General features: G+C 38.3%; 1 protein-coding gene across 2 annotated transcripts in view; it reads right to left on the bottom strand.

The window, feature by feature from the left end:
* Positions 1 to 26156, bottom strand: part of LOC105225748 (uncharacterized) — a 357778-nt gene that overhangs the window by 287000 nt on the left and 44622 nt on the right. For both annotated transcript variants that reach the window (XM_049449564.1, XM_049449565.1), the window contains exon 2: positions 11172 to 11204. The gene's annotated coding sequence lies outside the window, so the exon portion shown is untranslated. The remainder of the gene's footprint in view (positions 1 to 11171; positions 11205 to 26156) is intronic.

Raw genomic sequence — 26156 nt, 5'->3', positions numbered from 1 at the left:
TTTGAATTTTTAATATTTGAGTACCTTCTTTGGAGTTAAGAGTTACCTACTCAGCAAACAAATCACATTTTTATACTCGCTCACTGGCTTAATCATCCGCTTGTTATATCCAATGTCATTGTTAAGGAGTCAACCCGTGTGCCGTGCTCATGCTGAGCCTAATAAATTTCAACAACAAAAAAGTGACATTAAGCACATCAACAATGACGACAATAAAAGCGATAAAACAAAAAGCACCAACACCCGCTCTGCCCTCTCCTTTTGTAGTTTATAATGAGGCGGGTGGCAATTTTGTTCAAGCTTGCGGAAACCCAGCGAGCACATCCTGCCATTGTTTGTCGTCATTAAGACACAATTACAGCCGAACCTCTACGAGCTGCAGAGCAACGCTCGGCACGCATACACTCACACATATATATAGCAAAATTTTTCAAAGTAAGGGTGTGTGTTTCGGCACCCGGCAGGTGAGCAACCGCGTCACAGCAATGAATGTCACTCAGCCACCGAGCCCAACACCAGTCGGAGGCGTTTCGGGGATCATAACCCTTTTTTCGCCCACCACTTGCAGCAATTCATTATACATTACTACAATAAAAGAAGAAAAAAGTAAAACAACAACAATAGCAGCAGCGGCAGTTGCTTTAAAATGTATTTTGTGCTAAGCTTTTGAGCTCTCCAACGACACCGGTGGCACCGTGCGCAAAATGGTGTCATGACCTTGGTCTGGTGGCGCTTTGGAAGCGCGGCCAGGTGTGCCTATGCATGTGGGTGTGTGTAGGTGCGTTGGTTACATACTAGTTACGACAATGGCCAATTTGAATGTTGTAATACTTTTTTATTGCCGCTCACAATGGCGCTACAACTCAACAGCGTGTTTACTGTGCGATTTATTGAGCGCAAGCGGACACGGCGCAGGCCGTGGCGCCACACAGCGGCACAGCGCACAGCATGGGCTGGAGAGTAGATTTGAAAATAGACAAAAATTGTGTCAAATGCGTGCGAGCGTTTTGTTTACACTTAGCGCAATTATTATGAGGCCGTCAGGTTGAGGTGTGCTTGGGTATGAATGAGTGGGTGTCTGCGTGTTAGGGGTGTGTGTCAGGGTGTTAGGGGTCGCTTGGCGGTTGAGTGGCTGCGACAAAGGGCATGGCAAATAGTACAAGTGGCATTAAAATAGAAAACTTTACAGTAAGCCTTTTGTTTACATTACGCATTTGCTCGCAAGCTTTCCGTTAGCCTTGACATAATTGCTGGAAAGATAGCAATGAAAAGAATGGTTCGGACACATTTTAGTTTCTTTTTCTCGCAGATAATTGTGAACATATTTCTAAGGTTGCAACCAAAATTCCAATTAAAAATGCTATCTTTAAATTTAATGAGACACGCGTATTCATGCTTAGTTGCTTCTTGGAATTTTCCTTCTCTTCTGTTACTCGCCTTCTATTAGACGTAAAAACTGAAAGTTTACTCCGCTTGACTAATAGATGTAAAGGGTTTTTTCAAAGAGACGCTAAAAAGTAGACCGATAGGGTCCACAAACGGCACCATATTTTTCCCGCTCTTTCAACATTTTTCTTCAGCAGGATTTGAATTTTCATAGTGTAAAGTTATACGTACCAACAACGCGTTGAAACTATTAAAATTTTCGTACCGAAATCCGGAGTCAACGGCCTCAACTACGTCCAATTTGTGATCGTCATAATTGTCCTGTCAGATCAACACTTAAGCGTCAAGTAGAAAAATTTGAATCCACAATCACAGTGTAAAGTGTTTCCCTGCCAGTGAAACAAAGAAGTTTCCGTAGTGTCGAGAATATTGCTGCTGCAAGCGCAACAATTGAGGATGACCCAAATCTGTACCTCACAAGCGCTGGACACCTCTGTGACGTCGTTTTAACGAATTTTGCGAAAAGATCTTGGCCCGCGTCCTTGTAAGATCAAATTGACGCAAAAACTGAAGCCGCTTGACCATCAGAATCTTCGTTTGTTCGTGAATTAGGCTGAGCAACAACTTGAAAGACATTCGGATTTTCATCGAAAATTCATCTTCAACGATGAGGCTCATTTCTGGATGAATGGCTTCGGCAATAAGCAAAATATGCATTACTGGTCAGGCAGCAATCCACACGTATGTACATGAGTAACCATCACATCCCGAAAAAATTACGATTTGGTGCGGTTTATGGGCCGGCGGCGTCATTGGATCGAACTACTTCCGCGATGACCAAGACCGGCACGTAACTGCGAATGGGAATCGCTACCGGTCAATGACAACCAAATATTTTTGTGCCGAATTGGACGTTACGGGCTTGGACAATATGTGGTTCCAACAAGAAGTCGCCGCAGGTTTTGTTGGTTTTATTTAAAACCAAGTTTGCTGAACGTTTTATCTCTCGAAATTACCTAGTCAATTTTCCGCCTCGGTCGTGCGATTTGATGCCGTTAGACTATTTCCTGTGGGGCTACGTCAAGTCTGTGGTCTATGTCAACAATTCAGCGACGATTGATGAGCTTCGTACGAATATCGAACGTGAAATTGCAGCAGTATCGGCCGACTTATGCTAGAAGCCTGTCAAAAACAGGATATTAAGATGTGCTTTGCATCCAGTCAACACAAGTTTTTGTCAATTTTTTGGGTACCAAGATTGTCATTGCGAGAGTCGTAGCAAAAGCCCCGAATCTTTTGCTAAAACAACAAGAGTATAGGTCGGGCACTCTACTTTCATCAAACGTAGCAAAACATCAAAATCTCACTTCCTTCTAAATATTTTCTATAAAAAAAATATAACTTCTAAAAGACTGAACTAATTATTTAAACACGATTTAAATTTAAATTAACAAAAGAAAACGGCAACAAGTCCCTTTCAATTAGTCCGAACATTCCTTTTCATAACTGCTCGCCTACACACGTTCCATATTTTTCAATTTAAGGCCAAGTTGCCTTTGATTCACGGCACAGCTGTTGCCGCTGCACACACACACACACATAATCCCCCAAACACACTCATGCATACATATGTATTTTTATTTACGAAAACAGGTGTATGGGTATATGTGAACAAGGTACACTCACACACACAAGCGCTTAGCAATTTTCCTGCGATTCCTTGCATATTTTGTTTTTGTTATTCGCCGTTTTGTGCTTTCTGTGCAGCGTGCGCGCTTATCTGCTTTTGCGCGCGGAAATCAGTTGGAAAAAGAAGTAGCTTCAGCTTCACAGCATCGAGCATATGAATAGTGTGTTGCAGCTTTCTTGCTTGCGAGTGGCGGATTTGCTAGCGTGTTCACTTTGTCTTTCATTTTTCCTCTGCTTTCAATGGAATTTCTTTGGAAAATTTTTTGTTTTGTTTTGCTTTTGCATTTTGCTGGCAACTATGTGTTGTATTAGCTTACATCGCTTGCCAACAGCTGGCTGGCTGACAACTACGCTTCGCCTGCAATGAATTCTAATTCGCCAAAATGAAAACTCACGTTCACGTGTTATCCAATTAATTACGCTTCGTGAGCGTGTAAGAGACAGTGCGAGTGTGTGTGTTTGTCTCAAAAAAGGAAAAAATCGTGGTATTTGCAGAAATTATAAGATAGAAGACTGGAAATAGTGAAGTACAAAAGTACATGACATACACATCTAGCAGTGATGTATAAAGCTTGGCAAATATTTCAGAGTATACGTATGTATGTAGGTGCTTGAAAGTGTGCCTTCGTTTATAAATATATATATATAATATCATTCATGGTACATCGTGTTTTTTATTTTTTTAAGAAATCATTTTAGTTTCTATGCCATTTCAAGTTTCAGTATGTTACAACCATTTATATTGGAGTTTGTATGCTCATGTATGTGTAGGTTTAAATCTGGAAAGCTCTTCTATAAAATTAAACCGAAAAAAACACAAGAAAAAGTGTGAATTATGGTTAAACTGTAGCTATAAAATATACTTCACAAATTTAAAAAAAAATTCCTTACAGGAACTTTGGTCGGTTAGCTGGTATGACAGCTACATATATACTATAGTAGCTCGATTTAAATAATTTCTTCAGAGATCGAATCATTACTTTATGCAACATTTCACATTCTGGACGATCTTCGACCTCTTCAACTGATAAAAAGATTAAAAAACTGAAGGATATGGTGCTTGAAATCGTCATCAAGAGTAAGAGAGATGACAAGAGAGCTCGACATCTCTCGCGAGTCTGTTCAAATGATTTTGATGGATATTTTTGGGTAAATCATAAATCAGATTTTTTTTTAAAGAGTACGATTGTTACTGAATTCAAAGCCAAACACACAATGAATATCAAGGATCAAGCACAGTATTCACCAGATTTTGCCGATTCAGACCAGATTTATGGTACCAGATTCAGTCTATTGAACAGATAAAACAAAATTCACTAAAGGAGCTGAAAATCCAAAAAGTATTTATGAAAAGTGTTTCGATCCTGAAAAAATCATGGACAAACCTGTATTACATCTTGTGGGGACTACTTTGAAGGCGGCAAAATACATATTGGTTAATCAATAAATATTATGCGTTTTATTTACAATTTCCGGGTACTTTTTTGTCAAAATATTGGTTATAGAAAGAGGAATATCTTGCAAGGCATATGGATAGCAAACAAGGGACAAAGAAAAAAGCAATGCCAAGTCATGCACCTACCGTCATTTTATTTTTACACTGGCAATAGACTTGTTCTGTAAGTAACTAGGAGCGAAGTCAGCTCTTAGACTGAAAGAACCCTTCCCCAATATTGCTTTTCCGTCCAAAGGAAGGTGGAAAATGGGCGAGGTGGACAGGAACGCAGGAATAAGCATCTAAACCAGTGTTTCCTAAAGTGGGCGATAACGCCCCCTTGTGGGCACTGCAGGTGTCAAGGGGGGCGGTAAGAGACCCAGAAAGAAAATGGAGGCATTGTGTAGAAAGAGGCGTAGAGATGAGAAAATATGTTAAGAACTATTATTTGCTAGAAATTTAGAGACCGATACAAAAGGCGAAACCATATTCAATATATTGGGAAAAGTTTTGCGATGAGAAAGAGATTCCTTTGAAAAATATTATTTCAATTGCTACGGATGGCGCTCCGGCTATGATAGGGTGCCATAAAGGCTTAATAGCGCACTTAAAAATAAAATTCCTGATGTCCTTGGCGTACATTGCATTATTCATAGACAACATTTAGTTGCTAGAAACTTAAGTGAAAAACTATTTCAATCACTGCAATATGTCATCAAAGCAGTCAATAAAATCCGCAACAGCTCTTTGAATGATAGATTAGTTCTTGGAAACTAAAGATATCAGACTGGGTGCTGGATCCGTTTTCAAATGTCAACACAGCAATGTCACCTCAGCTGGAAGAAGAACTTATAGAATTGACAACAAACGAGGAAATAAAAATCAAGTTCAAAAATGGTTCCAAGAATTTTGGCTACAAAAACCGATCTCGCAATTGTACCCTGGATTGTGGTCAATCCTTCAACGATTCTTGATAGCATTCCCATCGTCATATTTGTGTGAACGTGGATTTAGTGCTGTGACAACACTGCTTACTAAAAATAGAAATCGTTTGCTTGCCGAACGTGGCGACTTGCGACTGTTCTTGAGTAAATAGGAACCTGATATTAACAAACTTATTAAAGAGCATCAGATTCATTCTTCACATTAGTTTTTATATATGGATCGATTATTTTAGTTTAATTTTTAATAAAAGATTCTCTGTTTTAATAGTATAAAGTTGTGTTTCAAATAATCATACTTATTGGCAGGTGGAGCCCGTAAGAGTTAACTTGAGACCTAAGCGCCGTTGTATGTTACCTACTGCGCTCAGGTTTCAAGTTGCTGGTTATAGTAAAAGTTTCGTTTAGAATTCTCCGTTAATATACATATATAGGTCACAATAATTAATTTGAAGTTATAGTGGTTTTTAAATAGGTGAAAAAATGGGGGGCGCTAAAAAAATATTTATTCTCAAAGTGGGCGGTAGACAAAATAAGTTTGGGAACCACTGGTCTAAACGAATAGGTACTAACTAGATAATCCAGTGGATGGTGACTTTTCAGTAAAATTAAATATTAAAATCGCCTTCTGTCTACCAGACCCCTTCAGCGTAGATCACATCAAATAAAGAGAAATTTCTTGTCCCGGCAAGGAGCGTAATCATAACGAAAATTGTAGAAACTGTCGGGAGATAGAAGAAGAGGAGACCGTAAAACATCTTATATGCGAATACAAAGTTCAATACAGGGAAATAGTCGCAACTATCGTTCAAGGGTTTGTGAACGAAGCTTAAGCGGTTGCAGATATAAAACGTTTCGTATTGATGAACGTCATCAGGAGCACGGGATGATATATAGAGGAGACAACAGTGTGAGGAGATCTTAGTCTCGGTGGTTTCACAAAGAGCCTGCCAAAGATCTATCTATTTATCTACTTCACAATAGAAATATTTGGCTTCTATTAACTTTGTAAAAGAGAAAGTTGTTTATAAATTTCTTGGAAAACTCTAATATGGCAACTCTCTCTCTCTCTAAAACAGTTTATACGCCTTCAAACTTATTCTTATTGAATAAAATAATACAAAATGGCGCAAAATAAAACCTTCTGATGTTTTTGGCTGTAATTTTTTTAAAAAATGAAAAACTGTGATTCTGCTTTTTCTTAGATTATTTTTATTTGGTCTTTTAAATTTTTTTACATAAAGTCGAGAATATGATATCATACAAATAGCCGCCGCCACAGTTGATTGTCATTTGAGCCCCTTTTATGGGATTTTCCATCACTTTGGCCATAACTTCCGGCGATAGATCCTCACATTCTTGACAGATATTGTCTTTAAGAGCTGCAAGAATCTGAGGCTTGTTGACATAAATCCGCGACCTCAAAAAACACTACAAAGAGAAGTCTGGAGCGGTCATATCAGACGATCTTGCTGGTGACAGTGCCTTTGAGAGGGTGTAATGGCTGTTCGTGGTTTACACGCGGATTTTCAGTGACCCAGAAGCGTAAATTTTGCTTATTTACGTACTCGCTAAGATGGAAATGGGCCTTGGTCAAATAAATAGTTACCAATAACCCGTATACCATTGTTTATTTACGTGCCTTCCGCATGTGTTTACTACACATGTGTCAAAACAGAACTCACACTAGAGGTCAATTGCAAAATTTATAGCATCTTCTGATAGAACTATTACTTTTGCACCTCCCTGGAAGCGATAGAATTTTTCCCATAATTTCAGAGATATGAATATATTTGTAAAAGTTCTTTGACTTAGTGAAATCAGCTCCAAACTGAAAGTTTTTCTCACCGACAAACTTCCTTTTTCCGAGGTCCTCCTGGAAAAGCGCTATGTGAACATAGGCATATAATTACTTTAAAATGGATCACCGATTATTCGAGTATATTCAATTCTGTAAATGCTTACTATTTATAGTACATTTATTGTCTTAAAAAATGCAATTTCGCAAAACAACTAGTAAAAGGGTTTACAAGTGGATAAAAAAGGCTTACAAGTGAATATAACCGCTTTGCTACAATTTGCAACATATTGTGGCAACATTAATTCAACAAAATTTTAGTACTGAATTTTTAAACCCCACTCGCTCCCGCTTAGCTTCAAGAAAATAAGCTGCATTTAATTTTTCAGCGTATTTCTTTCTTTTTCTGCACGTATCCGACATGTATTTATTTTATTGGCTTCATTCATTAAACTCAAATGCGCTTAAGTCGCACAACGAACGACAGCTTCAAACAAAACTTGAGGAGATAAACGCTGCCAGCAGTAAAGCATGTAAGCGCTTTTATCCATCCATCAAAGCTAACACATACTGGCATTCTTTCTCAATGGTCAAGTGTATTTGTTTAGGTATATGAGAGCATTAGGGTCGGTCAGAAAATAATCGATTTTTTAATAGCTTCACTGAAAAATGGGTTCCTAGACAGATCTAAGAAAGTCGCTCCAAGGTTGAACTTTTAATTTTAACGGAAAGGTCCTCCGCCTTATAGATTTATACTTTTTTCTTTTTTTCAGATAAAAAAAATTCAAAACTGGCTTCCAATTACTTGAAAAAATATTTCTTTTCATATATTTTGTAGAAAACTAAATGCCCTGCAAAAAAAGGTGGTGTCTGTACGTAACTTTTAAAGTACCAAACGAAAAAAAATATTTAATTCTGGTTCCACCCTAATGTACATATAAGCTTCAGCTCGTGGAAGATGCCGCAATAGGGTTGCCCCCCTTTCCTGATGTGAACAGAGAATGCGGCAGCTCATAACTTCAAATTGACAGCGTTGTTGTTGTGGGATTATAACGGTATTAAACGTCATTTTAGTGCACATAACGGCACACATGCACATACTCACACACAAATGCTTACATATCCTCCTGTTCATCTCCGATGTACACAATCCTCTCAACACCCTAGATACGATGCCATATATGTGGCTATATTTGCTTGCATGCGTATGTGGTTATATTTGTTGTCTTCATTTCACACCAACTGCCAACTGTCATTCATCATTTTAAAGAAATCGCACTTAAACGGATGGAAAGTGTTCGCGTGAGTCTCGAAAGTGCATAAGCGGCCACAGCGCGATTAGGTGGCCAAAGCAGCCACGCTGCGTGACTCGGATATTCCCTTGCAACGGGAAATGGTCAGCACATAGCAGCGTATCCACTGGTGTGCTGCGCTGACAGCCAATATCCACTCATCGTTGGCAGGGTGTGCGGGTATGTGTGTTTGGTTGCCACAAATAGATAAAACACGCTTCGGATTAAGTGCCCGACAAGCAGTGTTGGTGTTGCAGCAGCTTTAGCAATAACAAAAACAAGCAAAAGTACCGTTATCATATAAGCAATAGCAACACGACGTGGCATTGCTTGGGGCTGCAGTGGCCTAGATAGCATGTCGAGCAGCTAAGCGTGGTGTTTATCTGCAGTTGTTGTTGTTATGCGTGCATATACAAACATTTATGTGCATATGCAGACCAGCTTCCCGCTGTCGTCATTTGTATCTATATATGTGTGTTAGACAGTCGCTTTAAGCACTCGTTGAAGGGATTGTCTAAGTTTGAGTGACAGAAACAATAGCACTACAACAACAACAAAACTCAAACTAATAATAGTTGACACGATGAACTTGTAGTTGTAGTTTGCAACAGGGGTGTCTGCATGCCAATAAAATCCATAACGTATATGTGCCACATCTCACATACACACACACATATATACATAGCATTTGCAATTACAACTACAAGCAATAAGACATGATAAACGTCGGCCGTAGCGTCCTAATGCCAATCGAATAAATTTCCTACATGACAATGTTATGCTCGCACGACCGTAATAAGCCCATCGCTCATATCAGCAACCCCTTGTCAATCTTAATCTACCACTTACCGCTCACCCTGCTAATTTACGCGAATTATCTCACCCGCTGCTTGCGAGTGTCTCAAGTTGTGCGCTTTGCTATTTTTTTATACATTTTTTATCGCCATTTTGTTATGGCGCTCACTTTCATGCTATTCAATGGAGTCACTGGGGCGTATTACTTAGTGATCTACGTACACTTTGTAGTTGAGTGTGACACATTAACCTTCAATACATAATATGTTTTTATATGTGTATGTATCTATATTATATTTGTCTCTTTTGCAAATTTCAATCGCTTCTTATCTTATCATCCCTACGTGTTGCGCTGGCTGGGAAATACATACATATATACTGGACTATGGATTGCAGTGTGGATTAGTTGATGACGATAAATTTCGTGCCATTTTGCCACCGCTTGAATGAATGTTTGTATGTAATGAGTATAACACCGTGTAAAACTAAAATACTTGAATTTTTCAAGTATGGCTTTTTGTCAAGATTTGGTTATTGTAATGGTGATATGATCCTCTGTTACCCGCTATGAGAAAACACTTGTTTTATTTTTTTAAATTCTGCTTTAATGAGCGACATGATCAAATGACTCGGAAATAATTAATCAACATAACGAACGTGAAAGCTCGGTTTAGTTATATAGTCATTTAAAAGTCGTTTCAATTATTATGCCTAAGGAAAGCTTTCACCAAAAGTTAAAGCGAAAGCACCATCCGCAAATCGAAAGTTCAACTATCAAAAGGCTTTTTTATAATTATTTAAAAATTGTGCCCATGGTAAGATTTTACAAAAAGTTTAAGCGAAAGTTGAAAGCTCTGACGGAATGTTGAAAGCTCTGACACCAAAAAAGTTTTATATATGTATTTCTTAAAAATTGTACACACAGTAATATTTCCCCGAAAGTTTAAACGAAAGCTTCACGGTAAATTGCAAGCTCAAATATCAAAAAGTGTTTAAATATTGTACTTATTTAAAAATTGTGCACACGATAAACTTTCAGAAAGCTTAAGCGAAAGCTTTAACGGAAATTTAAAAGCTCAAAGAATGAAAGCTCTATCCGCGAATTCAAAGCTCAATCACCGAAAAGTTTTTATATATTTATTCCAAAATTGTGTACACGGAAAACTTTCATCAAAAGGTTAAGAGAAAATTTTAAAGCTCAAAGAACCACAAACCTAAACCTAATTGTGCACACTGTAAACTTTCACAAAAGCTTAAGCGAAAGCTTTAATAAAAGTTTTAAAGCTTAAAGAACGAAAGCTTTATCCGCAAATTGAAAGTTCAGTCACCGAAAAGCGTTTATATATTTATTTCAAAATTGTACGCACGATAAGCTTTCACTAAAAATTTAAGCGAAAGCTTTAACGGAAATTTAAAAGCTCAAAGAACCGCAAATCTAAATCTCTGACTGATGCCATGATTTAAATATTGCAAATTTAGCACGTTCCTGAAAATTCCTTATATTATAGGTTATCATAATAAAAAAACTTTCAATGCAAATATTTTTCTAAAATTTTCTTGCTTTGGGTTTCCTTCTAGAGTGCCTTATATTTACTCTTATGACACTTTTGGACTTATGAATCTAGCAGTGATTGCGCTAAAAGGTTTAAAAGGTCTTTAACTGACGCAGTTATTGTATACTTATATTAATGCTGATGGACCCTGGCAACATTATATCTAAAAGATGAATTTTTCAAACTTTTACTATTTTATTGCAGTCTCGCATAAATATGGATGCTTAAAATTTTTTGTCCTTCAATTTTATTTTTCATAATCTAGATAAATACACAACTCACCCAGCAATTCAGAACAGACCCATGACACGTCACCTGCAATTTAAGAAAATTTAAATAATTAAAATACGGCTTTTCAAATGGCATGTTTTCCCTATAAAAAATATATAATGACTGGAACAAAAATTAAAAAAAAAGACGAAAAAATTTTAAAAATTTAAATAAGGCAAAATGCCACTTCTTAAGATATGCTGTAAAAATTTTAAATTGATTTCTCTAAAATACCAGCAGTCTCAATTTGACTCGATTTGGACTGAGTTTCAGAAAGCACTCAGTGAAGATTGTGAAGTCATCGAAAATATGCCTCCAAGGCGTCGTTCATCCGTTTATCTTAATAACCATATCATCGAAGAAATTAAAGTAACAAATCTAAAAAGTTTTCGTGTTGACATCAGAGGAATAGCTGAGAATCTTGGAATCTCTTATGTATCAACGCAAGACATTTTGATTAATACTTTGGTTAATGTTTTGGTAACTATTTTGGTTAGCGTTTTGGTTAATATTTTAGTTCGTGTTTTGGCCAATGTTTTGGTTATGAAAGAGGTCATCCCGTACCAAAAGGCACAAATTCACTGTCACATTTTAATATACGTATTAATTTCGCAAGTGAGACTGAGGTTTTTGCCAAACACCAATTAAGAGTGATCGCTCCGCTCTGGCCCACTGTAACTTTTTTTCGAAACTCAAAAATCTTCGTATGGCACACACCAACAGTCCATTGAAGTCTCTATCTCTAATCTAATTTGAAATTACGTTTCCGTCAAATTTCATTATCAAATATCTTGCTATCGTATTTCCAACCTCAATAATGTTTACACTCTTCAAGGTTTTTCGAATTCCAATATCATTTCATTTAAAATCACCTAAAGATGAGTACGATGGACAACTTCACACTTCGTTCTTTTTCAATACTTTTCTATTCCGGATATAAGGAACGAAAAATGTATTTAGAAATATTTTTTAGAATCTTACCCTTACAGTTGATAACAGCAATTATAAACCTTTTCAAACTCAAACAAATAAATATTTTGTACCCAAAAATGATAGTAATAGGTGCCTTAAAAATTATTACTTTCTCAGTTTGATCATATTCCAGACACTAGGTTCATTAATTTTTAACTAACGAACGCCACTTCGCAGCAGCCTCACTTTGCGCGTGATTCAGTTTGTTGCTATGCTTGCCATACATTTACTTAATTTACAGCAAATCTTCAAAACATTCAGTCGCGACTCAAACAGTCTTCATTCCTTACAAAGTCAGCCAAATTAAAAGCTTTTAAAGACTTATGTGCCTCAGCACACACAAACACGCACACACACACACACACACAGCTTGCATTCATTAAAAAATAATCTATGCCACGAGACACGTCTCACTCTCCCTCATCTGCGGGCAATGTAAATAATTATGGCCTGTCTAACTATCGCAAAGTGCGTCATAATTTGTAGAAATCTCCGGTGACAGGCAGATAATGTAAATGTAAATTAAAACCTATTTCAGCGCTTAACAACCTGCTAATTGCTTTTCACACCCAGCCATTGCGACATTAAAACTTGTACGCACGCCGCTACACGCTTGGCGGCGACTTAGCGGACTGTTTTGGTGATTATTTGTGCGTTGGTATTGGTGACTGTTTGGCTAGCGTCTACTGGGCACGTATACGCCATGGCGACACGACATTAAATACACCAACGCACGAGTGAGCACAACGACGGCAGATGCAGTGTTGTGAGTATGTTTGTTGTTGTTGTTTTTGTGCTTGTTTTTGTAAAAACATTGTATTAATCGCCAAATGTCAAATCATTTTTCATTTGACATAAAATTTATTTGACATTTAAGACAAACGCAAGATGAAGGCTGCCAAATATAAACGATTTGCCGGAGTTAGGCCGGGTCGTTTTGCTCGGAGCAGTTTTTATATGTTAATTTATGGAAAAAATTAAACAAACTTTGAAAAAGTAAATTAAAATTGCCAAAATGTAAATAAATATTAATGAATTAAATTTTGAATATTATTAAATAAAAAAAAATCATTTTCAAAAAATTTTTTTTTTAATTTGCTCAGCGGCGAAATTTATATGTATTTAAATATATTACCCTATTCAATATATAAATAAAGATATGTGTTTTTTTTAAGTAAATATTTGTCAGAACAAGCATACAAACCACCCTAATACACTAGTTCTCACACATACATATAACTATACTACTAAAACGAAGCAAAGCTCCAGCAGCCACTTGCTTTCTGGTAGTCTTAAAGACGGCAATTGACATAAATACTTCTTCGTAAATACACAAACACAAATGAACACACACAAACAACCACGCGCATACATATATATACACCCACATGAGAAATCGAAAGTAGCAGTTAGCAAGTCTATGAAAACGCCAGGCGACACAGTGACTGCCAGTGAAGAATGATGGGAACAGCACACACTCATACACATTAGCACAAGAAAACGGTACATTTGGGGCACACAACTGCAAGTTTGAGTACTTTTAACAGCGCCGAGCACACACATGCTTTACACAATATTATCGAATAGCTGCACCGTTATCCCATACTAAACATGCGCGCCAGGCATTGCGGCAGCGGCAGCCAGTTGTAAGGCAGCGCGCCCATTGAGTACTTCATGCTTGTCATCAATCTTATTTAATAGTCGTTCGCACAATTGAATTATTACATGTGTCAGCTGCTGCTGCGACTCGCTTAGTACTGAGCACAAAGCAGCGCAACGAGCCTGACAGCCTTCTAAGGTCCACATGGGCACATAAGCAAGTATATATGTATCGTACTAGTATCGTGTACTTATATAGTATACGTCATTCGCATGCATTGCTTGCGCCAAATAATCTTATATGTGTGGGTGATGGTAAAAATTGTTGTAGTTGGGTTAGAATTTTAGGTTATGTTTTACAGAATTCACTAATTAGCACACTGTCTTCAATTCAGGAGAGTGTGCTTTGTTCGTTAAGGAGCTTGCGACCACAAACTTCGATTTTAATCTTAATTATTTTTATGTACCGGAAAAATTAAGGTCACAACTCATTAGACGGTAAAAACATATTAAGTTCAGATGAGTTAAGGAGAAATTGCTTGTTTGGAGGTTCAATGTTTCTCTAAGTCATAGACAATTCTTAACAGAAGTTTGAAAGCACAATAAGCATTATCTGAGCTCAAGATTTATATTCTCTTGCAAGCCAAAAAAAATTTTTTTGAAAATCGAAATTTAATATACTCTAATAGTCGGCGATTATTTTTTAAAAACTTTGGAAGCTCTTGATCCAGTAAACAATCTCCACCGAGAAAAGAAGTCTGACAATGGGAAAGATTTTTCTGCTTCGAATCTCAATCTAGCAAGTTCGAAGAAAGTTTCCTCGACGACCCTGGAAACAGCATTTCCAGAAAAGCGCTTTAAAATATTTTGAAGCAAATTATCACAAGATAAGTGTATTTGACACTTGTCTGCAAAACTACTCGTCAGATATGACTTCTTAGTGAATCGTTCGTTGCTTCTCAGTAGCGCAACATTCAACTAAGAAGTCTTGCTGTGGTTGGGGATTTAAAAAGGGGCTGGATCAAGATGTCGTGCGATCGCTAACGAGGAGCAGCCTGTAACGTAGTCTTGAACGGAGGATACGAATGTGGCATATACTGTATATAGTATAACAAGACGTAGAGGGAACTATGCTCCTACGGACTTACTGTCCCATATACCCGCACTTCCAAAATATGCACCAATGTAACAAAAAATAAGGAAGGAATAACAAAAGAAGCCCGCATCACCTGGAAAAAACCGAAGTGAGCTAGTAGTATCTAGAAGATGGCAGCGTTCATAACGAGCTCGAAGGGAGCTGACACAAAGACAGAAGTTTCGTCTAAGTACATTGGCTGGCACTAACCCTACAGCTGAAGCTTAGCCTACCTCCAGAAAAGCAGCAACACAAGTATAAGTCGAGACCGCAGTTTCCGCCAAAACTAAACCCGGTAGTCAGAGTATGGCTGCACAGAAGTGTGGAAAAAGAAATGCCAAAATCTCTGTCATGTAATAGCCTATATTTAATCTGCCACTTAATGGCCTATATTAAAGATCAATGGTCCTTGGAAAACTAGCTACGAGAAAAAGCGTCGAGCTCCAGGTGTCCATTGGTTACGCGATTACTCTATGCTTGATTCCCCAACAGTGACAGCCAAGAGACAAAGGCCAGCTGAAGAGGTTAAGTCGTCAGCAGAAAAGCCGAATAGGAAATGCCAGGCACCCACTAAATCTTTTACTGGTGCGATCCGGAAGCGCATTCCTAATCGTGCTCTGCATGAGAAGGTCCCGTAGCAAAAACTCGCAGAGCCCAAAAGCGGCTGCAAGCTGCGCTGACAAACGTGGCGCTGGAAGTACTACTAAGCAATCCGGATCCGCTGATACCAAAGCCAAATTTAAATGATTGGTTGCGATGACGAGAGATTGGTTGAACTTTACAAAGCCGCTATCGGACATAAAATGTAGGTCAGATCGACCTAAGGACTAATCTAGAGACTCTACAAATTATTGAAGGAAACTGTCTTTTGCCAAATATTGATTTGTATGCGATTGCTCAACCTTTGTTTTACAATGCTGTTTCTAAAAGATCCTTAGATTCTTAGAAATACACATATTTCTTTCCGTATAATCATAGCTTTCTCTACAACAGAACTCAATAAAATTCGTTTTTCCCATTTGGCCCGATAAGACCCAATTTTTTGTTTAAACAAAAGTCAAACCCAGATGTTTACTTCGCCTCACAGTACAAAACATAACGGGCACTAGTTGAAGAACCCCGAAACAACGACCTAAACTAGTCTGCAGAGGTAATTTCCGCTTAAAGTTAGTATTTATTTTCTTAAGTGCGACTTGCTTGCTTGTTAAGTCGGCTGGCAGTTGTGTTGGCGACTACGGGTTGCCGCCATTGGTGAGCTTGTAGTTGCGAAGTCATTTCTTTTCCTCATCCCTTCTCCTAAATACTTAAGCACACATCCATTACTTGCCACTTGCGCTTAAGCACAATGAAGTAACTGCCCTTGAGTGTTGTTATTGTTGTTTATTTGTATTAATGTCTGTGTCATATTGCCATTTCCCAGGCGAGCACTGAGTAGTGTCCACCCGCACCCCAACTGCGTGGAAAATTTTTGCTGATTACTGGCAGCTGCGGTTCGTGGCATTGGCATGACTTGCTATTTTTGTATCGTTTTGTATCTTTGCCCAGTTTGCTACACGGCCAATTCATTGCCCCACATGTCGACTCTATGTTTCACCACACTGACACTGATATCGACATTATTGGCCAAAATTAAAACAATTTCAACATTTTTCGCTTTCGTCCGGCGATAAATAAACTGTCAGTGTCATGTTATTGTCGAGGTTATTGTTGTTAGTGTGGCTCTACGACCGAGCACACTGTGGCACAGAAGCACGCACACACATGCGCAAGCTCTCTGGCCACAAATACAAAACCAGCCGAATGTGTGCGCGTGTGTGTGTGTGTGTACCACACTGCATACACACTTAACTCGCTTTATTACTTTATTGGCTAATGCTGTCACTATTTGCCGTTGTTGTTGCTGTCGCAGCGCAAATTTACGGCCAACAACAATCAACATGATATACAACACAGCGCAGAACATCATAACAACAGCAACAACAACAGCAGCAATGGTCAGCAAAGAACACGCGTACATATGTCGCTACATGTGTAAGCGAAACTGCTTTGCTCTATGGTGCCACAGCAGCGCCCCGAAAACAAAAGCAAAGGCAACAACAAGAACAACAACAGCATGGACGAGAACAAGCACCAACTGACCAAATTGATCCCGAATATGTCGATTGTCATAGTGCGAAATTGCTGTTAATAAATATAAATCAGTCGTGTTATGGATGTTGCAGCAACAGCGCCAACGCAACAACAACAACTGCAAATATAACAATAACAATATGCGAGTACATGCAGCATGCGCAGCACAATCGCCACACTTGTCATATAAAATCCAATTCTCGACCCTTTCGGACCTGAACAAACATTAAGGCAACAACAATGGTGTGGGCAACGGCAACAACAACAAGAACACCTATAAATGGCGCAGAAGTCAAATGGCAATGCGCTCAATTTTAGCAAAAATATTGACAACATAAGCAAACAAATGAACACACCAGCAAAATACAACAAATATATGTTGTACATATGTACGTATGTATGTTTATATGTATGTATACATGTGTGCGTTCGAGTGGTAAATAAATATTCGGTGTGGCCATCATATTACGAAATAAATGATCAAGCCTTGCAAATATTTTTTCTCTGCACGAAATTGGCAATCACTTGTTGTTCTTATTGCTGCTGTTATTGTTGTTGTTGTTATGGTAGCAGTTTGCAATACGCCACGACAAATTGCCTTCTGCCATGGAATTGGGTGAATTTTTTATTTATTTTTATTTCTTCATATGGGCGAAAATGTGTCCCCAGATTGAAATTAAACACAGCGGCGATAATTGCTCGTGCCGCAATAACACATGTACTACATATATATATGTATTTGTATACTTGTGTGCGTAGTCATGAACTAGTAGTTGTGTTAAATCTGCTTTGGTAACAAAATATGAACATTAAAGCCTACCATAATATATAATTTTCAGCTTTCTGGAGTTGGTAACCACCATTTTAAGAGCATTCAGTTTTGACCACCAAGAAGCTTCAGATATTACAAAGTTAGCCATTAACATACTTCTTATGCTTAATTGAATCACCTAATTATTTTTTATATTCCAAGGTATTAGGCTAAATTCCTTTCGCTGCACACTAGAACAATTGAATTTTGCTATCGAGAGTCCACAGTTAATTTACTTCCCAATACTACTAACAGGTGACCTGAGTAGAGGTACTCTTTTCAATAGCCTTTTTTTGACAGATCACGCCTGAGTCGTGTCAAGCTGTCATGATTACCATTAGACTTTTTCCTCTAGAAATACCTATGTAAAGTCTAAAGTCTATGCGGACAATCTCGCTTCGATTCAGGACTTGGAGCAAAACATCTTTCACAAGTCGAGAAAAATTTCTTCTATTATACACGCGTTGTACATTTTCAGAAGCAAACTGGGTTCTATAGTCATGGCTTCCTTTAGGTTTCTCTTGGTTATGCCATCTATTCCAAATGCTTTGTTGGTTTTAATTTTTTTTAGGTTTGGTCAATATTTCATCCTCAGTGACCAACAAATGTGGTTCAACATCTTCGTTTCGTGGCTTAGCGTTTGAGATAAGATAGTGTGAGGGAAATAATGACCCGACTACTGTCACATGAAGGATGCGCTAAAAGGCTGCTGGGACTTATCCTTAAACTTTGAAATACAAATTTGTTACGCAGTTCCCCAGGGGCCTATGTTTGCTTCTTGACAGAATTTTTCGAAACTGTTTCTTTGCAGCGGGTAATAGCTGGCTTCAGCAGATTTCTGCGTCTTTTTAACGCTTCCCTGAGCTCAATTTCGTTAACGCTGCTCTGGTTACGCTGTAGGCGACGTCTGGCTGAGGGATATACTTTCTCAGCGTGGCTATTTCCTCGCTCTAACAATATATTGGCCTTAGTTTACTATGGTGTGTTGTCCTGTGCATAGTTGAGTTCAGTTCTAAGAGAACTTAAGGTGTATCACAAGTTCATTAAATATACCATTTTTACAGATGTATAAGAAATTTAAGTAGGAATATTTTGTTGTTAGAGGACTTAATTTTCGGTATAGAAAATCTTATATATTGTTTTTTAATAGAAAAGTTATTGTTTCTCAAAGAACAAGCATGCTTCAGGTAGCATCACTGATACACTCACATTCTATTATTTTCGTATTGCTTCCCCATTTAAGTACGCAAGTAGGTCACGCACACGTATTTATCATACTTAGTTCCCATATAACTTTTAAAAGAAATATCAAAATATTTCTGCAGATTTATTACAAGGACACGTGCCTCAGTGGCGCTGTCACATAAATCGGCTCAGAAAAACTTCAGTGTACCTACTTAAGCACACACTTGTATGCTTAAGTCAAATACACTCTCACTATGTATAAATAAACAAAAGTGCAGAAGGTAAAGTCTTACAAAAGTTGCGAAATTAAAGAATTCATAATTCGTCGCTGCTGCAGCGCCGCCATGACACATAGCCTCTTCACCGTTGTGAAGCTGAGCGTCAAATCTGATTTTTAATGCATACATTATGCACACTTGTAGTGTGTTTGTTGTCATTTCTGTGTCAATTTCTACTACTTAAAATTCAAGACTCAACCAGCGAACTTTTTGCGCTTATCACAGGACTTTTTCGCACACTCCTCAGATTTTCGGCGCTGCGAAAAGTTATAGCACAAGTGCAGAGCAAAGCAACGCAAAATCCTCGAAAATACAGCTGTATACACTAACAAAGCAACAACAACAGCAAGAGCAGTTTGGCATAGGTGTTGTTGTGCTGATGATGTGTCTTAAAAATTCTCATTGTATTTGTGTTGCATGCATAATGCAAAATCAACTACTGAAGACACTTTAAAGTCGCATGCTCGTTTCTTTCAATTTGCAACTTATCCAAATGTACAAGCATATGTACTTGCTAAGTAAATATATGCTCACTTAAGTACATATACACATATGTTTGTATGTATGTGTGGGGATGTGTGAAGCGCGTTTGCAAATATACAAGGTCTTTTACTTCAGCTTGAACCATGTGTTGGAAAAAACAAGAAAAACCGTTAACTTCCGTTGCACCGACTCTGTGATACCCTTCACAAATAAAAACAAGAAAAGACATTATGTTTTGTTGTATCCAAACTATAATACCCTTCACAAATACAAAAGATTTACATGGACTTGATTTGAGTCGGTCAGTTTGTATGACAGCTATATGCTATAGTGACTCGATCTAAACAATTTCTTCGGAGACTGCACCATTATCTTAAGCAATAATCTGTGCTAAATTTCATGAAGATATCTCGTCAAATAAAAAGGTTTTCCATACAAGCACTTGATTCCGATCGTTCAGTTTGTATGACAGCTATATGCTATAGTCGTCCAATATCAGTAATTCCGACAAATGAGCAGGTTCTTGAAAAGAGAGGACGGCATGAAAAATTTCAGAACGATATCTCAGAAACTGAGGGACTATTTCGCATTTCTGTTGAACACAAAATCGACAAGGATCATGAGCCTTTACATATGACATACTTCATTGCGTATACGACGTTTCCTTCTGTGTTTTACTTTATAGCAAACTGAATATACCCTGTTCAGGATATAAGAAGAATCGAAATTCTTACATATTTGCACACAACAACAACAGCAACAGTGTGTGACAACAACGCGTCTCTGTGTTACAGCCGTAACGGAGCGGCACCTCCACGTTTGTCAACGCATCATTCGCCATCAAGTCAAGTAAACATCAACAACAGCACTGAAACAGCAACAACAAAAACATGTACAACAACCACATCCGTAATGCCAGCACAATGTCAACAAGAGGCGTGTTGGCACTGTCAACAGCTACACTGCCTGCAAGTGTGCGCCTCAGCCGGCTCCTTGTACTCAGCCGCCTGCTACCTCGCCCATCAATGCTGGCAGCCGCACCGCCTCCGTCACTTGTTCACCGGCTCAGCGCCGCTCTGTCTGCTCACCGCTGCTGTTTAACTTCATTACATTTATTGGATAAGTTTGACACCTTCGTCGCCGAGCGTCGTTACGACGGTAGTCGAGTCGCTTGTCTACTGTATCGTCATCTTATCCACATTCATTCTTCAGCTTCCGCTTTGGTGCAATTCTGCGCTGTTCTTCCGCATCGAATTTCTCACGGCCTCATTCTATTTCAATCTCATTTTTTCCAAGTTGATTTGCTGTCTACTTTTTTTCTTTCCTACTCTGTAAGTACATGGATTTGTTGTTGTTGGTTTTTTGATTTTTTGTTACTTGTTGTTGTAGAAGGTGTATGAAATGCTCTATTGCATCTTTCTTGTGGCGGCAGTGTTAGCTATGTCAACTACTTGCCACACAGACTCACACTTGAGAGATTTGCTATTTACCAGCGAGATGGGGCATAGTGTGGCAACACCTGCGGCATGCTGGATGTGATAGGCTTTGGATGAGCAAAGTGTCATGTTTAAGAAAAAATAAATAAAAAATGCGGAGGCTTTTGGCTGTAATTCTATTGAATTCTACGATTTCTTGTGGGGTTGGAGATGTCAGTTAAAGTATCAGCCATTACTGTTACTTGATATTGCCATATAACTAACTATTTAGCAACCTACGGAGCTTCTTGAAAGAAAGATACACAAAATAGCCTCTAGTCATTTCGAAAGTCAAATCACAGGAGCATCCCTACATCTGGCAGATGTTTCCTGAATAAAAAAAATGTTTTTAAGCCTTCCTACAAAATGAAGTACCATACAACAACCGGCCTTGCAAATTGCTCTACAAGTATGTAGTGATTAAAGAAACGTTAAAAACATACCTTGACTTCTCAAATTTCATTTAGTAAACTCTGCGTTTTCTTCTCGAAAAAACTAAAGATCAACAATTACTACAAAATAACAAAGTGGGAAATATTTTGAAAAGTCGAAAGCTTTTCAAAGAAAGTTTTATGTTACCATCTCCTACAAAATCTTATTAAGAAGTAGTATGTAAACATAAAGGGAAGCCCATTAGCTAATACTTAAACTAAGCCAATGTGGTTGGAAATAGACAAATTTAGCCTATCCCTACCTAACTACAACCTCAACTTCTGCCAGTAACTTCTGTATCCCAATGATTACAGTGACACTCAAACTTTTTGGTACCATTTTTGTAGTATGAGTTCCACTTTGCTTCAAAATAAGCCTCAGTTTCACCGATTACCTCTTCATTCGACGAAATTTTCTTCCCATAGCAGAAAATATTCGCGAGGGAAAGATCTGAAGAAAACGGTGGATGCGGAAGCAACTCGAAACCCAGTTCATGAATTTTTGCCACCATTTTCACCGATTTGTGACACGCTGCATTGTCGTTTTTCGACGATTTCTTCCTTCAAACGGTTCAATAGCACTATCTTCTAGTCGCTGTTGATGATCTTTCCTTTGGCAAGTAGTCAATTATAATAATGGTCAAATGACCATGCGCATCCCAACATACAGACGCCACAACTTTGCCTCAACTTGGCGAACAAGAAAAAATCACTGAGCTAAATCTGGTGAATACGGTGGATGATCGGTGGTATTCGTTGCATTTCCGGCTTTAAGTCGTCATATAAAATCCATAAATTGTTTTTCAATAATTCCATTTGCTGTCGACGGATTCCGATATTTGTTGACTTGTTCCCATCGGCAGTTATAATGCTCTTCATGAATGTGGGAACGGAATTTTTAGAATCAAGCATGCAAAAGAGATCTGTTTACGGTACCCCTTTTGAAAAAATTCAACTTTATCGGGTCGAGCAAGAACAGTTTATTCAACAAAATTAACCGAATGGACTCGCGAGAGATTTCGAGCTCTCTTGTCATCTCTCTAACACTTAACGCACGATTTTCACGTGTTTTGATATTTTTATCGGTTCAATGCATGTCTTCAACGATCTCCCGACCACCTTTGAAGACTTTGTACAACTCGTAGGCTAGTGTTTTTGAATCACCGTAAGCCCTTACCAATATTCTAAACAATTCTGCAGACGAAATTTGGATAGAAATACAAAATTTGAGACAAATTCTTATTATATTATATCAATTATAAAAATCCCAACGGACTACTAAGATATACCGACTTAAGCAGCTACTCTAAACCAACCGGTTGACAAATCGCACTCATATTTTACATAGTAAGTGAGCACAGTCCTACTTTTTTTGAATTATTTAATTTAATTACCATTTCTCCGGTGCTTTTTTGTCACAAAGTATGTATGAATATGCTGCAATTTTGTACCCGTCGAAAGTTTAACCACGAAAGCATCACAGTTTAATTACCTGTAAACTTGTTCTCAGCGTAAGGTCAATTTAAAGTTATGCCAACTTTTCTAACTAAATATTTCAGAGACCTTAAAGTCACACAAACGCCACCTTGATTTCCAAACTCTTCTTTCAGCGCACAGCGGTACTAATGCTTCACGCAATTTCAAAACTACCAAACTTTTAATTTTCAACTGTCCACGCCGTGCAGAGCATCGAAAGGTCACACGGTGCGCTGTTGCACCCGACAAAACTTGAAAGTTGGCAACCTTGTAGCAAATACAGTTTGAGATTTCCCATGCGCTTTCCTGTCGATGAGTTCGTAAGCAACACGTAGGCAGTCAAAGGCTGGCGCTGCCTTGCCTCAACGTGTGTATGTGTACGAGTGTGTCTCCAGTTGCAGCTGCATTGATGAACTGCTTACGAAGCTGGCAACAAAACGCAAACTAAACCAATCACCAATCCTAGTCGAGCAGAGCAAAGCACGGCAGCCGAGCCGTGCATGCAGCATATTTGCAACGTCACGTCACGACATGCCACGCCACGCCAGACCATGCTGAGCAGCTGCTGCCGGCCGAGTGAGGCACTGTCAAGAGGCGTCCTTGAAAGAAATCGATTACGACACACAGCAGGATATCGGTGTATCGAAGGTTTCCAATTCGCTGAGTTGCTCCGTTCGGTTGTTGTTGTAGATTTTTGAAATTGCAACGCTAAAGCGCACCAAAGAGACGCATACATGCATACATACAATAGTCATATCGTGTTATCAGAGCATATTTGAATGTGTGCTTTGTACGGATGAGTGTGTGTGTGTGTGAGTTTGTTCATCAAAGCACAGTTGAAATGGCATGGCTTGTAACAGAGCAGTGCAATTCACGTTCAACGGCTCAGCACACACACATAGACACACAAATCTGCAGCATGGCTGGCACTTACTTAAGTATGTATACAAAGGTGTGTGTATGTATGGCTGTAAGTGTGCGCACAAGTGTGCTTTGCCTGAATGGCCTCATAGTCAGGCAAGCAGTCGCTCGAACTTTCGAAGCTGTTTCACGCCGAGAATGCCAAACCAGTGCATTCTTTATAGTGCCAAGCGGTGTTATGTTCATACATGTATGTATGTATGCCGACAGGTGTGTATGAAGTAGCTAAGGTAAGAATTGGATACTCGCAAAGTCACGTTTATGTTTGTTTGCTTCGGCATGTGTGTATGTGTTTGTGTGTCAGTGTGTAGTTGTTGTTGTTGGCAAGTACGTGTGCTCCACACAAATGGGCAATTCAATTTGAGGAACGTGCGCTCATTTCTCATCCACTTTTCATCATTCAAACAGTTTTCGCCAAACTACCGTACATCCACACACACACACACTCAGCCATACACATACAAACAGCACCGTTATAGGCGGATTAAATTGGAAATATTTAGTAGGTCATCATTGAAGCGGATTATTAAACTTGAATGGATAGATATGAGGTAATTGCATCATAGAGATTCACGTATGATTGTAATGGCTGGGAAAAGCGGAAGCACTCAGCACTAAAGGAGATGATTTGCGCTGTGGATTGCATTCAAGAGAAAAATATTTGAGCGCGGAACTTATTTATTTTTTAAAGTCGCAAAACTCTTCAAAATGTAATAGCTCATTGAAAGATAAGAGGTTGGACTGCTTTAGTATTTCTTTGGGTAAAATAAAAACATATAAACAAGTAAGGAAGAGCTCAGTTTGGGTATAACCGAACATTTCATACTCTTGCAACTTGGGTTATGTATTACGTATATTGGAAACAGGGGTAGTCTTGAACCGATTTTATCTATATTTAGCCTTATGATCTATTAGAAACAGAAAAAGATGTCCTCTAAGTTTCATTAAGACGTTACGTGGTGTTTAAATGAGTTAAGCCTCCTCCCACTCTACCCGGAAACCTGGTGCACCCTAATAAAACATGTAAATGTATATTTTTTGCAAAGTTGCAAACAAAACAGTTTGATTATAGGTCTAATTTTTTATCAAAAATTGTCTTAAAAAATTTTTTGTAATCGAAAAAAAAAATCATTTAATCAATCCCTAGATCATCCTATATAGAAGAACAATAGGATCGCTGGGACAGTTTTTAAGACGTCGTAAACAACGACTTTGAAAACGAGGTTCCGAGAAAATCACGATCAAAGATTGAAGTACGGACCGATCTAGCCTGATTGGCCGCTCACCCAAAAGTTCTATTTAATACACTTTCATTGCGATTGCCCTGGAACTTTCCAGATTATTCTAGACAGATTATAGTATTTAAAAAACGCAGTTTTTAAATTTCAAAATCCATGTTACCCATCGCAAAGCCACTATTCGTGAAAAGCTTTTTCTCGATATATTCATTGGTGCTTGATTTGTAGACTGAAAAATAAAAGAATCGGATGGGAATTAGAGTTGTGTTAAATGAAAAGTAGGTGTGGTTTAAGCCCTATATTGCTTTACTTGAAACATGAAGATTATTATATTAAATATAGTAGTCTTTGTACAGTTTAATATCATGTTGGAAAATTTTCAAATAGACCTTCTAATATCAAATCCTACTAAATTGAAAAAACACATTATAAATCGTAGACGTGCGGGTGACATACTTTATTGCAATGTATAATACTGCAACAAGAAAAATCTTACGAGAACTTCTGCATGTGCATTTACGCCAGGCCAATCAGTCTACTTATCTTAAATATGATCGTCCCCAGCTACGTTATCTTGCGGCGAAGTGTCGAAAAAGAGCGTTCAGAGCTCGCATTTATCACAGGAAGACTGCAGAATATGTGAAAAAAAGTATAAATTATGGGGTTTAGGTTTACATCCCAGTTCTTGAACGTTTCTGATGCAGTAGTCGCTAACTTGATGTTTTTTTGACTTTTGCTTCTGCTCCCAATGGCACTGTCAGTGATCAAATTTTTTAGCTTCAAACGTCTCACGATATTGTCATTATCCAATAGGACTTTGAATTTATCTTTCAAGCAGTTAATAAGATTTTCCATTTTATTGG

The sequence above is a fragment of the Bactrocera dorsalis genome, chromosome 2 (genome assembly GCF_023373825.1).
Source record: "Bactrocera dorsalis isolate Fly_Bdor chromosome 2, ASM2337382v1, whole genome shotgun sequence".
In the NCBI taxonomy this organism is placed as follows: domain Eukaryota; kingdom Metazoa; phylum Arthropoda; class Insecta; order Diptera; family Tephritidae; genus Bactrocera; species Bactrocera dorsalis.
This window is presented reverse-complemented; position numbering and strand designations above follow the sequence as displayed.